The 7738-nt window shown below is 46.3% G+C and overlaps 1 long non-coding RNA gene across 1 annotated transcript; it reads right to left on the bottom strand.

Moving 5' to 3' along the window:
- Positions 1–2137: 2137 nt before the first annotated feature.
- LOC116562382 lies at positions 2138–6798 on the bottom strand. Its single transcript, XR_004273905.1, has 2 exons — positions 5303–6798; positions 2138–2386 (listed from the first exon to the last, which is right to left on the bottom strand). It is a non-coding gene; the product is annotated as an uncharacterized LOC116562382 (long non-coding RNA).
- Between the last annotated feature and the right edge of the window lie 940 nt (positions 6799–7738).

Here is a 7738-nt window from a genome sequence, read left to right as displayed (position 1 = left end):
GGGTTCCATCTGGGCCAGACCCCGGGGAACATGTGAAGACACTATGGGCCTCCTTTTCTACTCAGCATGATCCTGGACATGAGGAGGTCTTCACAGCCCAGACAGGCCACTGCCTTGTGGCTGTGTGACTTCTTTGAACTGCCCTGTGCCATCTTTTTGGTCACATCCAAATCTTTGCCTCTGTATAACTCACACAATAACACCAAGTCTCCTTGTCTTCTGGCCCGTGACTGTCTGTGAATTCTGAGAAGCAGTGTCACGGAGGCTGAAGGTCAGAGCCAGCATTGCCACTGCTTGCCTGTAACCCTAGACGAGTTACTGAAGCTCTCTGGGCCTCAGTTTTCCTCACCTGACAAATGGAGAAATAACATCTACCTCCCAGGGTTGTTATGATCATTAAACTAGATGATTTATACCAAGTGATTCACACAATGCCCCACAGAGCACAAACCCAAAGATGCCAATTAGTATTTCTAAGCATGGGAGGAAGCCCAGGGAGAAGGCCCTGGAGAAGTCTATTCTCTCCCTCCCGCCTCGACTGTGAGCCGAGGCGGGAGGGAGAGAATAGAATCAGAGACGGAATGAGATAGAGGCCAGGTAGAGGACACTGAATCCATCTCCTACCGCATTCCCTGCGGTTTCCTTTGGAAAGGCAGCGTCTGAGATTTTAAAGTCATATATCATTCCCACTTCCTTTTTTAAAAATATGAATCATTGTCCCAGAAACATTCAAGTTCAGAGAGGTGCATGTGTTAGGTCTGAGGCTCATGTATGCCTGGTGTTCTAGAAAGCGGGACGTTAAGAGAGGCTCCTGTCTTCAGCCTTCTCTTCCCAAAATAATGGATGGCTTTTTTTTTCACTATTATGGGCTGTTAGCACCTCAGACTTCTTCCTGAACCTGGGTTAGTGATCGGTTTTAAGATCCTAAGAGCACAAACGGTTAGACTGAAACAGGCTCCATTCACTAATGTGCTGCTCATTGAGGAACGTTAAGTGATAACATACATGTGGAAACTTTGGAGATATGAGACCTCTCCCCAGTCTCATCTCAGTCTCAGGCCCAGGATGAGGTGACAGTTGGAGAGAGGGCCCTGGAACAAAGAAATGGGGGGTTCCTGGGACATGTAGGGCCATGTCACTGAGGCAACTTCCAGCAAGGATGTACAGGAAGGGTTTAGTTCACGCATAGATTGGGACCAATCTGAAAAAGAATCAAGGTTCATGAAACTCACAATTGCAACATTTTATAGGGTATGGCCCACCAGAGTTAGCTAAGTGCAGATGCCATTAGCTAGCTACCGGTTCATCTGATTCCTATTATATATTCTCTCTCTTGCTCTCTGACATACACACACACACGACTGAATTATATTCAGCAGTATTTTATGCTCTTTGGAAATTGTTACTTATTCAGATATAGAGTGTTTTGTTTTTGCTTTTTGCTGATTCTCTACTATTTTTATTATTCCCAATACCCTCAGCTCTTTCATTTTGAATTATAGAGTTATTGCAGTATTATAGTTTTTTGAGATGTAAAAACTATTACAATTAGAACGAAATTTTTCAAAAATGGAAACCTGCAGGTTAAATTATAAGGATAGCGTGTTTGTGAAATTTGGGTTCCATTTTGTTTTGCCATCATAGCAAATAGAGAATGAGAAGACCTGGTTGTCTGCCTCCACATCCATCGCCACTCATCAGCACTGCAAAGGGCAGCTGAACTCTCCCCTCTAACACTCCTCTGTGCCCCAGTTTCTCCAGATGTAAAACAACACTACACATCTGTCTCCCCCTCAACTCACAGAAATGTCATAAGAATCTTTGAAAGAAAAAAATCTCCACAAAACAGTGTTGTGATCCCAGAACTCACTTGTTTTCTGTCTTTGTGATTGTATGAAAAGTGGAGGTTACTCTAGTAAAAGTGAAAACTGAGCTGGAAAGGGCTGCAATTGCTAAAATGAGCAGGAATACGGTAAAGGAAACCATCCCCTGTACCCAGCGGCTGTCAGGCTGTGTTCATGATCTGCTCTCGTTTCCTGAGAGCACCATGATTTCTTTGTAACCAAGATAAATAATCTATTTTCTGGCTTAACCTCTCATAAGGTATTTTGGAAATAAGCTCAACATTAGGAAATAATATTTTACAGGTCTCTTAGTCTCCTCTTTATTCAACACTCTTTAATTTCCCCCTCCCCTTGCAATTTCTCCTCTCAAAAATACAGCTTTTCAGCATCGATTCATCTCTGCTGCCTCATAGCAGATTTTTCCTCTCTTGTAGCCTAGCCATTTTTCATTTTTCTCACTTGTGTCTTAGCCGGATCTTCCATCTCCTCCATTGCTACTCCTATTTCCTTTAAATTCATTTTCCTCTTTCCCTTTTCTCTCCCTAAAGAGAGAACAGATGACAGACAGAAAGGACAACCAGCTAGGATCGTGCTGAGAAAATGAACCGCACAGCGCATCGAAAGTTGGACAGGCCAAACCTGACTCCATCAATTTGAGTTGATGCCTCTGACAATTCAAACAAGACTTGGTCAGCACAGAATTGCAAGGCTGTCTTGGAATTTTCACACATATATATTTGACATTCTACTCCAATTCAGTTCCACAATCCAGATGCTGGAGGAATTTTGTTTACTTGAGACGAATTCTCATCCATCATCTTTTGCTCCCACATGACCATTGCTCACAAGCCCCAGGGACTGCCTCAGAGTACCATCATTTTGTTACAGTTAATGCTCATTGTTGTGCACAGTTGGGAAATGTAGCCTTCTGGTTAATAACATTTTCTGGTTAGTAGAAATGACAAGGTACATCTTCCATGAATTGCTGACATCTAGACACCTAGGATACTCTAAACACCAAAGCTAACTTGAACGAGTTTAGTCTTTCTTGGAAAATTCAGAGGAAACTTCAGGACTCATGAGACCTCAGGGGTCCCAAAGATGTGTTGTAGAGGTGGAGAGTATTAGCATAACTGGGATTTTCATCTGATACCATGTAAAATTGGTTTGAGGGTGTGTAATAGCACAAGTCACATGGGAAACAAGGGTACCATGTGAAATGCATTATATCTGTTTAAAATTTTCCGCTTTGGGGGGCCGAGGGCTGAGGTAGGGGGATCATGAGGTCAGGAGATCGAGACCATCCTGGCTAACATGGTGAAACTACACCTCTACTAAAAATACAAAAAATTAGCCAGCCATGGTGGCATGCACCTGTAGTCCCAGCTACTCAGGAGGCTGAGGCAGAAGAATCACTTGAACCTGGGATATGGAGGTTGCAGTGAGCTGAAATTGTGCCACTGCACTCCAGCCTGGGCAACAGAGTAAGACTCTGTCTTAAAAAAATTCACTCCTCTGTATTAATATGTGTTTAAGTGTTCAAAGGAAAGAAATTCATGACCTGCCAAATTACAAAACTATATGCATGATAATTCCATTTTTGTATCTACACATACACACAGCCTCCCATACACAAGTCAGGGAAGATATGACCCACATTTTAATAATAGTCTCTCTGGGTGATGTAATTATAGGTGCTTTTGTTTTCTTCTTTTGGTTCATCTGTACTTTTTAAAAATTAAATATTTCTTCTATAATACAAATAAATAAAAATAGTCTTTAATTGGACAAATCACATAGTCCAGTATTAAAATCAGCACAGAAATCTATCTCAATATAGATCAAGAACAGATTAAATGAAAAAAATGGTTGCAGAAGGCATCTTCCCATTTGGAAAACACCTATCACGTGAGATTGTCAAACACAAACTTGGAGGCTGGGGAGCTGGGGGTGGCAGTGGCTGCAGCGACAGCCACATGGAATGTGAGGAAATGCTGTTGCCTTGGGGAATAGAGGTGGGGTGCAGGTCACCGCCTGTTACCACAGGCAGGCTCTGTGAGTCCTACACAATAGGAAATGGGGTAACAAGAAGGATTTTTACATTTGCCATTTAGATAATCCCTTCGTGGCATTTCTGCATCTATTTCTAACCTTCTAAACAGAATAAGATATGGAAGACCACATCTTGGTTTCAACACTGATTTTCCATGACTAGGGTGGTGGGTTTGGCCTGAGCCTGAAATCAGACACTCAGTCGTCTCCAAGGCCCTGCACCCCGATGGCTTCACCCCACCCATGGCTTCAACCCATCCTGGTCCTTGGCAGCACAGGGCTTGTGCCACCATCCCCCTTTCCCCACCCCAACCTGGTCCTGTGTGGTCTCCACTTGTGCAGAGCCCTGTACCCCTCCCGCTTACTTCCATGTCAGTTTTCCCAGCATTCACCCCCATCCTAGAAAAAGGACAGGGGAAGTGTGAACACGGAAAAGAGACACAAATTCCAAAAATGAAATTTTAGGGGAAACTCTACCAGCAAGTGTAGACTTCTACCCTAGTGATACAAAGAATGCAATGGCATTTCCAGGATGAAGGAGGAGTGGTATTCTAGGATCATCCTGCCTCTTTCCATCCATGGGCAAAAGAGGCCAAGCCATGAAGGAAATAAATTCCCAGCTTCCAGGAGTCCCCACATTTTCAAGAGACCAGAGCAGATACTTGCCTATTCTCATTTCTGCTGTCATGTGCACCTTGTCTAAGAGGTTTTCCAAGTCCCAGTGTGTGTTTCAGCATCACTTGTGCACACCGTCACTCTGGAGCGCCTGCACAAGGCTGGGAGCCTGACTTCCCATGTAGATTCCTCTGCCCCATTTGTCTAAAGCTCTTTGCAACAGACTATACTTTAAGGAAAAAAAAGCACCTCTGCCGTACCTCAGTACCTCTTACAGTTTTGTGTTAAGACCCATATATTTGTTAAGTGAATGAATGACCAAGTGACTCAGTGTTCGCACACCCAACACTCTGCTGTTTTCAGATCTCATCTATTTCTCAAAGCAACCCTGTGAATCCTGCCTTCAGGATGAGAAAAATGATGTGAAGAGGATTGCCCGAAGTGACACACAGGTCACTGAATGCCAGGACCTGGAATTCTGATTTCAGTCTAATGCGCTTTCCATCACGATGGTGATCCCCAAGGCGGCTGGCTCATCAGAATCCCCTATAAAGTTGGTTAACGAACCAGCATCACAGCCCTACTGCAGACCTGCCAAATCCCACTCAGGTGAGGCTCAGCTGTCTCTACTGTCAACAGGTTTTTCCACAGATGGTCCGGCTGCCCTCCCCACTATGCCGCCTGTGTCCACCAGCTCTGATTTAACATTTGGTCGATGTTATCCAGGGTGACAACACAAAACTTCAAGGCTAGCCCTGACACTGAAAATCCTATGTTCCTCCATTAGTCACCTCCTTGTGTGTGAAGAGTCCATTTCCACCTCCCAGGATCCTTCTTCTGTGGGAGCTGGGTTAACAGCTCAAATTCTAGAAAACCCGAGGTTAAAAATAGCTGTGACACTCATTAGCCGCAAGGGGGAAAGTTCAGCAAAGTTTGACAGCCGCACTTAGGAAGGCCTCAGAGAGGCTAACAGGGACCCAGCCTTCCTTAGAAGCCTGGCTCCAAACCAGCTGGGGCCCCACTAATTGGCCACGGCTGGGAAAGGTGCTTGTATAGTCACGACTCTGTAAAGCAAGGGGCAAGCTCCCTGGCAATTAAGTGACCACAAACCCATCCAAGAATTACTCATCAGGGGGACTGCACATGGTGGGAAAGCTCTTCCTGTTTGGAAGAGTGAGTAAAATTTGGAGGGAATCAGCAACCCGGCCCCCTCCAGCAGCAGACCACTGAAGTCTAACCCCATCAGGAGAGAGACCCACACCACTCAGGTTCTCCAGAGGAACAATTAGAGGTTGCTTGAGAAGTCCCCCAAGCTGACTTAACCTGCCGCGAACCCAGCAAGCAAACGTCCTCTGACTGTGATTTATAAGGAGGAGGTCACCTCCAGAGAGGGGCCTGGGCTACTTGCCTAAGTGCTGTGTGCAGGTCAGCCTGGAAACCATAATTATCATCATCAGGAGGATCAGTCAGGAGACAAGTTGAAGCAAGTTGAAATTTGAAAAACACATTAACACGGGCTTGACGAGATGCCAGAAGAGTCTGCCAGCAGGGACAGCTGGAAGGCCAATTTCTGAGTCAATACTGAAAGGTGGTTGCTTAAATATCTGAGTCAACACACACTGATTTCTCTCCGGCTCAATACTCCTGTTTAATTGCACTGGGGAGTCTCCCCACTGACACATCTAACACCAAGATACATAGTTGAGTGAAAGAAAAGCGCTTCATTGAAGTGCAAATGAGGTCCTTCGTGGAGCCTGCAGGCCTGGGTCCCGCTGAGCACTCCCTACTGCCCTGGCATAAGGTGGCTAAGCCTTGCAGGGACTCCATGTGCCCCCCTTTTTAAAGAGGGTTGAGAGAGAGGGGTGAGCCCCAGGCCTCAGCTGGCCTGCAGAGAGAGGTCTAGGTGCACTGCAGTTGCACCGGCCGCCAAGGCTCTGAGATACTGTTTCAGGATCCATGGTCCTCTCCAGGGAGAAGGGGCAGGAGTGCCTGTTTCCCACCCAAGAGAGCTAAGTCAGATGGAAGGGTGTGCAACTGGAAAGCCATCACATTTGGCAGCCAGGTGACCACCTGGCGAGGTTGGTGGCAGAGATGATGAATGAAGCAAGTCTTGAATGTCCGCCCAGCTGCCTGGAGCCTGGGAAGCAGGCGGTCTCTGAAGAGTCCTGACAGGCCATGGCTACTGATGGAGACACCTCCTCATTGTGATGCCCACATAGGGGCGGGGCAGGATGGCCCAGGGGTAGTGGCGAAGGCGGGGGCTCCCACCGTGACCCTCTGGCAGCCTTCACTGACTTCAGAGCTAAGCATGATATAGGAGACCTAGCTGGACCTGAAAACCCATGAGAACTGGGACCCGAACCACAGTGAAGAGGCAGGTCCCATGAGCAGGTGGCATGAGTCTGCCACAGCTAAATTCTACATCTGCTGCCAACTGTCAGAGATAAGGAAGAAGTCCATGTCATTGGTAAACCCAAACCCAAATTACTGGGGCACATCGTGAAAAGGTAGTTTCTGGTTCCGTACGTCTGAGTGTGGGTGGCTTTGGGTCCAGTGGCACTCTTGGTGCACACCAGTCTGTCATGCACCCACAGTGTGAGAGGGATTCCTCATGAATACCCCTGCTAATCACACCGAACAGAGATCTGCTCAGATGGGGCCCCGAGAATCTGAGAGACACATGGCTGTGCCATTGTCAATCCAAGAATTTCAAGTTCAGTGGCCACCACTTAGGGAAACTATGGAATTGTCTCGGTCTGATGCTCAAAACGAACTCACAGGGACATGATCTGCCTAAGACAAACAAGTGTGAAATGAAGATCAAATGCTATTTCTTCCATTTACTAGTTGTGGGACCTTATGTAACTGTTGTGTAAATAAGATATTGTGGGTAAAATGCCTGTCACAAAGTAGCTGCCAAAAAATGCCAGTTCACCCCCCAAAACTGAGGTGGCCTGAATTTCTCTCTCTACTTGGTGTTGCTTTATGTCCTGGAAAGCCACAGTTAGAAGAGGTGCTGAGGAATTTCTGTCTCTCACCTCTAAGCAAGACACCCAGCCCTGCCCAGTCCTGCTGGTCCCTGCGGAGGGATCTCCCCATCTCCCATGCAGCAGAAGTTTGAAAAATGAATTTGTTCATCTTCCTGGAGCATATGGAGTTTTTAGAGCTTCCCTTCTGAGCTGTTTATGAATCAAATGGCAGAGCCATTCTCCCTCTGAAGGTCCCCA

The sequence above is a fragment of the Sapajus apella genome, unplaced genomic scaffold, assembly GCF_009761245.1.
Source record: "Sapajus apella isolate SASKATOON/1434 unplaced genomic scaffold, GSC_monkey_1.0 scaffold32, whole genome shotgun sequence".
NCBI lineage: Eukaryota > Metazoa > Chordata > Mammalia > Primates > Cebidae > Sapajus > Sapajus apella.
Note: the sequence above shows the minus strand (reverse complement) of the source record. Positions and strands in the feature narration are given on the sequence as shown.